The sequence below is a fragment of the Sus scrofa genome, chromosome 15, assembly GCF_054392235.1.
Source record: "Sus scrofa isolate SSC_HxYL_T2T_F1_AM1 chromosome 15, Sscrofa_HxYL_maternal_Yorkshire_Landrace_v2.0, whole genome shotgun sequence".
NCBI classification, from domain to species: Eukaryota; Metazoa; Chordata; class Mammalia; order Artiodactyla; family Suidae; genus Sus; species Sus scrofa.
This window is the reverse complement of record NC_139397.1, coordinates 117,214,052-117,223,475: the sequence shown is the minus strand read 5'-3', so window position 1 is coordinate 117,223,475 and position 9,424 is coordinate 117,214,052. Positions and strand designations below refer to the sequence as shown.

Sequence of the window (9,424 nt, the reverse complement as noted above, 5' to 3'; positions counted from 1 at the left end):
GTCAGCAGCAAGTTAACACAATCCAACAGGGAAGCATGGGGTCTGTCAAAAATTCTCGGTTTGGAAATAGTCCCATATGCTACTGAAATAGTATCTTGATTTTCTGATAGCCACGACAAGTGGAAGCTGTAGTGGTAGAATTAGTACCCATGTTTCTCTAATTTTTATACAATGGGCTATGCTTTTATCAATTTAGCAGGTTGATTTATGCATCTGTTGGTACTAGGAATAAAGACAAAATTTCAAGTCAGCAAACAGTTAATGACTACCAAAGTGTTAAGCACTGTAATAGGCTCTAGGAATGTGAAAGGGGGTAGATACAAAGGGAACTGAGACACTTTCTTATTGCTGTGGAATCAACAAACCCAGAGAAGGATCCAGACATGGAGATAGGTAGTCATTGTAATTCAGGCATTACTTGAGACTTGCACACAATGCGAGGGGACTTAGAGAAGACAGCCATTGCTGCCTCTGGGGTGAGTGATGGAAAGGTAGCCAGAGATTACTTTTCAGTGGGTCTTGGCAAGTGATTAGGACGTTGCTAGGTCAAGAAGGAGGTGGCCAAGTGTTCAGGCAGAGGAGTATTTCCAAAGGCCAGGAGGTTTGATAACTCACCTGGAAATGGAGGTTAGTTGATGTGGCTGAATCAGAGTTTGTAAGAGGGATAACATTATTACTTCTGAGCCTCAGAACAATCCTAGGAGGTGGATGGACATTATGATCTTTAGTTCCCAGTTGAGGAAGAAGAGGGGCAGAGAGGTTGAGTGACTTATCCAACATCACCCAATTCAGGGTCATTTTCATGCCCTCATAATCTGAGGTGTAGTTTTATAGATAGAGCACAACTGGATTTGTTCAGTGATATTAAAATGCTAATATGGGAGAACATATGATATCTTCAAAAATTATGCTTAACAGGGTAAGCCCTCAAATACTTGAGAATGAATTACTTATTGCACATGAGCCTGTCTTCTGCCACCAGCACATTTTTGCTTGTCTACTTTTGTCAGACAATGACTTTCTTGGAATATATTGAGATAAGACTTACTTTTGAGATTTCCTTGAGATGTTAAGTAGTTCACTTAAACTTAAATCTATTTGAATGGTTTACTACATTGTGGTACCCCAAAAAGAAAATTTAGCTTGTGAGATGGAAGAAAGAGATTGAGAGCTGAGTAGGGGTTCCTGGTCTGGAGGGCATGAAAGAATTCCTCACAGTTGAGAGGATGAAGGAAGGTATAGTGCATGAAAAAAGTAAAAGACGAAAGTCTTGATTTATCTTCTAGGAAACTGAATCAGAAAATAAAGCCTGGGGAAATAAATATAGTCAGAGGAATATGAATTATCGTGAACTTTAAATGGATTAATGGAGTCAGGTCAGAAGAGGGGGCCAGAGTTCCCGTCGTGCCTCAGTGGTTAACGAATCCGACTAGGAACCATGAGGTTGCGGGTTCGGTCCCTGGCGTTGCTCAGTGGGTTAAGGATCTGGCATTGGCGTGAGCTGTGGTGTAGGTCACAGACGCGGCTCGGATCCCGTGTTGCTGTGGCTCTGGTGTAGGCCGGAGGCTACAGCTCTGATTAGACCACTAGCCTGGGAACCTCCGTATGCTGTGGGAGTGGCCCTAGAAGAGGCAAAACAGATTAAAAAAAAAAAAAAAAGAGGGGGCAGAGGGAAAACATATTAGGAGAATGGGCCTTATTATGTGATTATTGTAGAAAGAAATACATGTGGGAAAAGTTGGCCTGTTTAGGAATAAGAGAGAAAAGCAGGCTCAACTCCCGGGACAAGCCACACTAGAGTCAAATGGTATTGTTGGCCCTTCGAAATCAACATGGTAGATTGTGTTCTGCTACCAACAAGGTCTCCAAATTAGACTATGGAAAACTTAATGAGCTTATATTACATATCAAAAAGTTATTTAAGCATTCTAAAGTCAGATTGACAAGTTTTTGAAATTATCTACTGTTTTGAATTATCCATTTTGTTCAATTTTTACTGATATTTAACAGCTGATTTTGAAATAAATACCTCTACTGGATAATTCATCAATTGGATACTTTATTTTTACACACACACACACAGACACAAATATAATGATTAACCCACAGTGATAAAACTAAAGAGAAAATTCAAACATACCTTAGAAGAGAGAAATTTTTTCTATGTTTCTGGATCATTAGAAGAGATTTATTAAATAGCAATGATGTACTATATTTACAATATCTAGAAATCAAATAAGATAAACAATTTATTGATAAGATTTACATTTATATAATATAGTTATAAAATACTATCCTAAGAATTATAATTCCATCAAGTTTCTAGTGCACATATAATCGGTAAAATAAGAGCAATACAAAGAGAAGAAATTCAATTATTTTAGAAAACAAATTCTTGCTGTGGTTTATAGTATTTCAGTAAACCTGTCAATAGCAAGACATGTACTAATTATACTACCTACAAGTAGAACACAATGGAAGCAATTAACTTACAAGATTTGTTTTTAAATAGCTTAGGTATAAAATTTTATCTTAAAGACTGTAATGTCTTCATTTGAGCCATTGTATTATAATTTAATTACTGTTAGTTATAAGAGAAAAAAAATCAAAATTACTTTAGCAGAGACAACAAAGCATCTCCCTACGGCTCTGGATTTTCAGAGCTAGACTCATTGGAAGGTGGGCATCAATGCAAATGGTAATCCACATCCTGTTTCTAAATTGTGTGGTAGAAGACTAAATCCTGTAGTTGCTGTGGAGACATTTTCTGTTGGAGAACATGCTAAGCAAGAGAAGTCCCTTGGTGGAGATGATGCCTTAGACATTCCTCCTCAGTTTTCCCAGACATTTTCCCCTGAGATTCCTCTGATGGAAGGGTGAAGTGAAGAACTCTTGGCTAGTCATTATATGCATGTGGGGAAGGGCAGACAGAAAGTTGAATCTAAAGACAGTCCATGGTATCTACCAGTGTAAGAAGAGTTAGGAGAAGCTTTGTCTAACGGAGAAATTGCTGCATCAGGGCAAATTTGGTCAGATGGAGGGATCCTGCTCCTACTGTCCTGGCATTGGAGAGATGGTATCTGGTCCACACTTGGCAGTGGATACTGAATCTCATTACATACTAATGTTCCCTCTTCCTCAGGGATCTGGTTGCCCAGAAGATTCCTTGGTAGTTCTCATCAGCCCAATACCCCATTTGGAACATTAGGCACATTAAGGGACACTTTTTGAGTCATTTAAATTCTTCAGTAGTTTTTTGTCTCACACATGCATTTTATTCATCATTTACAAGGCTTTTCTAAGACAACAAAGTGGAATTTGATTAATAGAGTTTCTTTTGACTTTTTCCAAAAGTTTTGAATTTTATAGATATTCAGCTGCTTTTAAATATTGCTGGTTATTTCATCTTTCTTGAAAACATTCTTTTATTATTACTCAATGAATTTATTACATTTATAGTTGTACAATGATCATCACAATCAAATTTTATAAGATTTTCCCACAACACCGGTGTATCCCCTCACCCCCGTGAACAGTCTCCTTTGGAAACTATAAGTTTTTCAAAGTCTGTGAGTCAGTATCTGTTCTGCAAAGAAGTTCATTCTGTCCTTTTTTCAGATTCCACATGTCAGTGAAAGCATTTGATGTTGGTGTCTCATTGTCTAACTGATTTCACTCAGCATAATTTCTAGGTCCATCCATGTTGCTAAAAATGCTGGTATTTCGTTCCTTGTAATGGTTCAGTGATATTCCATTATGTATATGTACCACATCTTCCTGATCCACTCCTCGGTCGATGGACATTTCAGTCATTTTCAGGTCTTGGGTGTTGTATATAGTGCTGCAGTGAACACTGGAGGACATGCGTCTTTTCGAGTCACGTGTCTTTTCTCTGGGTAGATGCCCAGGAGTGGGATTGCTGGATCAAATGGTAGTTCTGTTTTTAGTTTTCTGAGGCATCTTCAATACTGTTTTCCACAGTGGTTGCACAAATTTACAATCCCACCAATAGTGTAATAGGCCTCCTTTTTCTCTACACCCTCTCCAGCTCTTATTGATTGTAGACTTTTTGATGATGGCCATTCTGGCTTGTGTAAGGTAGTACCTCATAGTGGTTTTGATTTACATTTCTCTAATAATGAGTGATGTTGAACATCTTTTCATATGGTTTTTTAGCCCTCTGTATGTCTTTGGAGAATTGTCTGTTTAGATCTTCTGCCCATTTTTGGATGGGGTTGTTTGTTTTTTTGGTATGGAGCTGCAGAAGTTATTTATAAATTTTGGAGATTAATCCCTTGTCAGTTGATTCATTTGCAAAGATTATCTCCCACTCTGTGGGTTGTGTTTTCATTTTGTTTAGGGTTTCCTTTGCTGTGAAGAAACTTTTAAGTTTGTTTAGGTCCCATTTGCTTATTTTTGTTTTTACTGTCATTACTCTAAGAGGATCTGAGAAGATGTTGCTGCCATTTATGTCAGAGAGTGTTTGGCCTATGTTTTCCTCTAGGAGTTTGATAGTGTCTGGTCTTATATCTAGGTCTTTAATCCATTTGGAGTTTATTTTTGTGTATAGTGTTGGGGAGTGTTCTAATTTCATCCTTTTCCATGTGGCTGTCCGGTTGTCCCAGCACCACTTATTGAACAAGCTGTCCTTTCTCCATTGTATATTCTTGCCTCCTTTGTCATAGATGTGTTGGCTGTAGGTGCGTGGGTTTAATTCTGGGTTTTCTATCCTGTTCCACTGATCTATATGTCTGTCTTTGTGCCAGTACCATACAGTTTTGATGACTGTAGCTTTGTAGTATAGTCTGAAGTCCAGGCGCCTGATTCCTCCAGCTCCATTTTTATTTCTCATCATGTCTTTGGCTATTCTGGGTCTTTCATGCTTCCAAACAAACTTTCAAATATTTTGTTCTGTGAAGGTTTGATAGGGATTGCATTGAATCTGTAGATTGCCTTGGGTAGTATAGTCATTTTGATAATATTGACTCTTCCAATCCAAGAGCATGGTATGTCTTTCCATCTATTTGTGTCATCTTTGATTTCTTTCATCAGTGGCTTACAGTTTTCAGAGTACAGGTCTTGTGTGTCTTTAGGTAGGTTTTCTCCTAGGTATTTTATTCTTTTGGATGCGATGGTAAACGGAATTGCTTCCCTAATTTCTCCGATCTTTCATTGTTAGTATATAGGAATGCTGTTGATTTCTGTGTGTTAATTTTGTATCCTGTGACTTTGCCAAATTCATGGATGAGTTCTAACAGTTTTCTGGTAGAGTTTTTAGGATTCTGTAGGTATGGTGTCATGTCATCTGCAAACAGTGATAGCTTTACATCTTCCTTTCTGATTTGGATTCCTTTTATTTCTTTTACTTCTCTGATTGCTGTGGCTAGGACTTCCAAAACTATGTTGAATAGCAGTGGTGAGAGCGGACATCCTTCTCTTGTTCCTGATCTCAGGGGGAATTCCTTCAGGTTTTCACAATTGAGAATGATGTTAGCTGTGGGTTTGTCATATATGGCCTTTATTATGTTGAGGAAGGTTCCTGTTATATCCATTTTCTGAAGGTTTTTTTTAATCAGAAATGGGTGTTGGATTTTGTCAGAGGATTTTTCCTGCATCTATTGAGAGGATCATGTGGTTTTTAATCTTCAGTTTGTTAATGTGGTGTATCACACTGATGGATTTGCAGATATTGAAGAACACTTACATCCCTGGGATAAATCCCACTTGATCATGGTGTACAATCCTTTTAATGTATTGTTGGATGAGATTTGCTAGCATTTTGTTGAGGATTTTTGCATCGATGTTCATCAGTGAAATTGGCCTGTAGTTTTCTTTTTTTGTGGTATCTTTGTCTGGTTTTGGTATCAGGGTGATGTTGGCTTCATAGAATGAGTTTGGGAGTATCCCTTCCTCTGCAATTTTTTTGAAATAGTTTCAGAAGGAGAGGTGTTAGCTCTTCTCTAAATGTTTGATAGAATTCGCTTGTGAAGCCATCTGGTCCTGGACTTTTGTTTGTTGGAAGTTTTTTAATCACAGTTTCAATTTCAGTTCTTGTGATGGGTCCATTTATCTTTTCTATTTCATCTTGGTTTAGTCTTGGAAGATTGTACTTTTCTAAGAATTTGTCCATTTCTTCTAGGTTTTCCATTTTATTGGCATATAGTTGCATATAGTAGTCTCTTATGACCCTTTGTATTTCTGTGATGTCCATTATAAATTCTTTTTCAATTCTCATTTTATTGATTTGAGTCTTCTCTCTTTTTTCTTGATAAGTCTGGCTAAGAGTTTGTCAATTTTGTTGATCTTTTCAAAGAACCAGCTTTTCGTTTCATTGATCTTTTCTATGGTTTTCTTTGTTTCTATTTCATTGATCTCTGATCTTTATAATTTCTTTCCTTCTACTAAATTTAGGTCTTGTCTGTTCTCTCTCTAGCTGCTTTAGATGTAAAGTTAGCTTGTTTATTTGAACTTTTTCTTGTTTCCTGAGGTAAGCTTGTATTGCTATAAACTTTCCTCTTAGAACGGCTTTTGCCGCATCCCATAGGTTTTGGAGTGTCGTATCTTCATTGTCATTTGCTGTTAGGTATTTTGTAATTTCCTCTTTGATTTCTTCAGTGATCTACTGGTTGTTTAATAGCATGTTGTTTAGTCTCCACATGTTTGGGTTTTTTGCAGTTTTTTTCTTTATGTTCATTTCCAGTCATATAGTGTTGTGGTCGGAAAAGATGCTTGATATGATTTCAATTTTCTTGAAGTTACCAAGGTTGGATTTGTAGCCCAGGATATGATCAGTCGTAGAGAATGTTCCATGTGCATTTGAGAAGAATGTGTATTCTGTTGCTTTTGGATGGAATGTCCTATAAATATCTCTTAAGTCCATCTGGTCTAATGCTTCATTCAGGGCCTGTGTTTCCTTATTGATTTTCTGTCTGGTTGATCTGTCCATTGCTCTAAGTGGGGTGTTAAAGTCCCCAACTACGATTGTGTTATTGTTGATTTGTTTTTTTTAAGGTTGTTAGCAGTTGCCTTATATGTTGTGGTGAAGCTATGTTGGGTTTGTAGATTTTTAAAATAGTTATATTTTCTTCTTGGATTGATCCGTTGATCCTTGTCCCTTAAAATATTCTTCATTTTAAATTCTATTTTGTCTGATATGAGTATTGCTACTCCAGCTTTCTTTTGATTCCTGTTCACGTGGAATATTCTCTTCCATCCTCTCACTTTCAATTTGTATGTGTCCCTAGAAGTGAAGTGGATCTCTTCAAGGCAGCATATATATGGGTCTTGTTTTTGTATCCATTCAGCCAGTCTATGTCTTTTGGTTGGGGCGTTTAGGCCTTTAACATTTAAAGTAATTATTGATATGTATGTTCTTATTGCCATTTTATTAATTGCTTTGGATTTGTTTTTGTTGCTCTTTTTCTTCCCTTCTCCTCTTGTTCTCTCCTCTTCTGGTTTGATGACTATCTTTAGTGTTTATTTGAGTTGATTTTTCTTATTTGTTTGTGTATCAGTTGTAGAATTTTGGTTTGCAGTTATTCTGAAGTTTTGATATAAGAGTCTATATGTATATGAGATTGTTTTAAGCTGTTGGTCTCTTAATTGCAAGTTCATCGCCACTGTCCTTCATTTGTACCCACCTCTGCTCATGATTTCTGATTTTTTTTTTTTTATTTTCCTACTGTACAGCAAGGGGGTCAGGTTATCCTTACATGTGTACATTACAATTACATTTTTTCCCCCACCTTTTGTTTGGTTGCAACATGAGTATCTAGACAAAGTTCTCAATGCTATTCAGCAGGATCTCCTTGTAAATCTATTCTAAGTTGTGTCTGATAAGCCCAAGCTCCCGATCCCTCTCACTCCCTCCCCCTCCCATCAGGCAGCCACAAGTCTCTTCTCCAAGTCCATGATTTTCTTTTCTGAGGAGATGTTCATTTGTGCTGGATATTAGATTCCAGTTATAAGTGATATCATATGGTATTTGTCTTTGTCTTTCTGGCTCATTTCACTCAGGATGAGAGTCTCTAGTTCCATCCATGTTGCTACAAATGGCATTATGTCATCCTTTTTTATGGCTGAGTAGTATTCCATTGTGTGTATATACCACATCTTCCGAATCCAATCATCTGTCGATGGACATTTGGATTGTTTCCATGTCCTGGCTATTGTGAATAGTGCTGCAATGAACATGCGGGTGCATGTGTCTCTTTTAAGTAGAGCTTTGTCCGGATAGATGCCCAAGAGTGGGATTGCGGGGTCATATGGAAGGTCTATGTATAGATTTTTAAGGTATCTCCAAACTGTTCTCCATAGTGGCTGTACCAGTTTACATTCCCACCAGCAGTGCAGGAGGGTTCCCTTTTCTCCACAGCCCCTCCAGCACTTGTTATTTGTGGATTTATTAATGATGGCCATTCTGACTGGTGTGAGTTGGTATCTCATGGTCGTTTTGATTTGCATTTCTCTTATAATCAGTGATGTTGAGCATTTTTTCATGTGTTTGCTGGCCATCTGTATATCTTCTTTGGAGAAATGTCTATTCAGGTCTTTTGCCCATTTTTCCATTGATTGATTGGCTTTTTTGCTGTTGGGTTGTATAAGTTGTTTATATATTCTAGAGATTAAGCCCTTGTCAGTTGCATCATTTGAAACTATTTTCTCCCATTCTGAAAGTTGTCTTTTTGTTTTCTTTTGGGTTTCCTTTGCTGTGCAAAAGCTTTTCAGTTTGATGAGGTCCCATGGGTTTATTTTTGCTCTAGTTTCTATTGCTTTGGGAGACTGACCTGAGAAAATATTCATGATGTTGATGTCAGAGAGTGTTTTGTCTATGTTTTCTTCTAGGAGTTTGATGGTGTCCTGTTGTATATTTAAGTCTTTCAGCCAATTTGAGTTTATTTTTGTGCATGGTGTGAGGGTGTGTTCTAGTTTCATTGCTTTGCATGCAGCTGTCCAGGTTTCCCAGCAATGCTTGCTGAATAGACTTTCTTTTTCCCATTTTATGTTCTTGCCTCCCTTGTCAAAGATTAATTGACCATAGGTGTCAGGGTTTATTTCCGGATTCTCTATTCTGTTCCATTGCTCTGTCTGTCTGTTTTGGTACCAATACCCCACTGTTTTGATGACTGTGGCTTTGTAATATTTCTTGAAGTCTGGGAGAGTTATGCCTCCTGCTTGGTTTTTGTTTCTCAGGATTGCTTTGGCGATTCTGAGTCTTTTGTGGTTCCATATAAATGTTTGGATTGTTCTAGTTCTGTGAAAAATGTCATGGGTAATTTGATAGGGATTGCATTGAATCTGTAGATTGCTTTGGGTAGTATGGCCATTTTTACAATATTGATTTCCCCAGTCCAGGAACATGGAGTATCTTTCTATGATGCCACCATCACCCTCATTCCAAAACCAGACAGAGATACCACCAAAA

At 37.6% G+C, this 9,424-nt stretch overlaps 1 pseudogene; it reads left to right on the top strand.

Annotated features, from left to right (window-relative positions):
- The first annotated feature begins 434 nt into the window (after window positions 1-434).
- LOC100521341 (protein spire homolog 1 pseudogene) overlaps window positions 435-9,424 on the top strand; it is a 166,516-nt pseudogene continuing 157,526 nt past the window's right edge.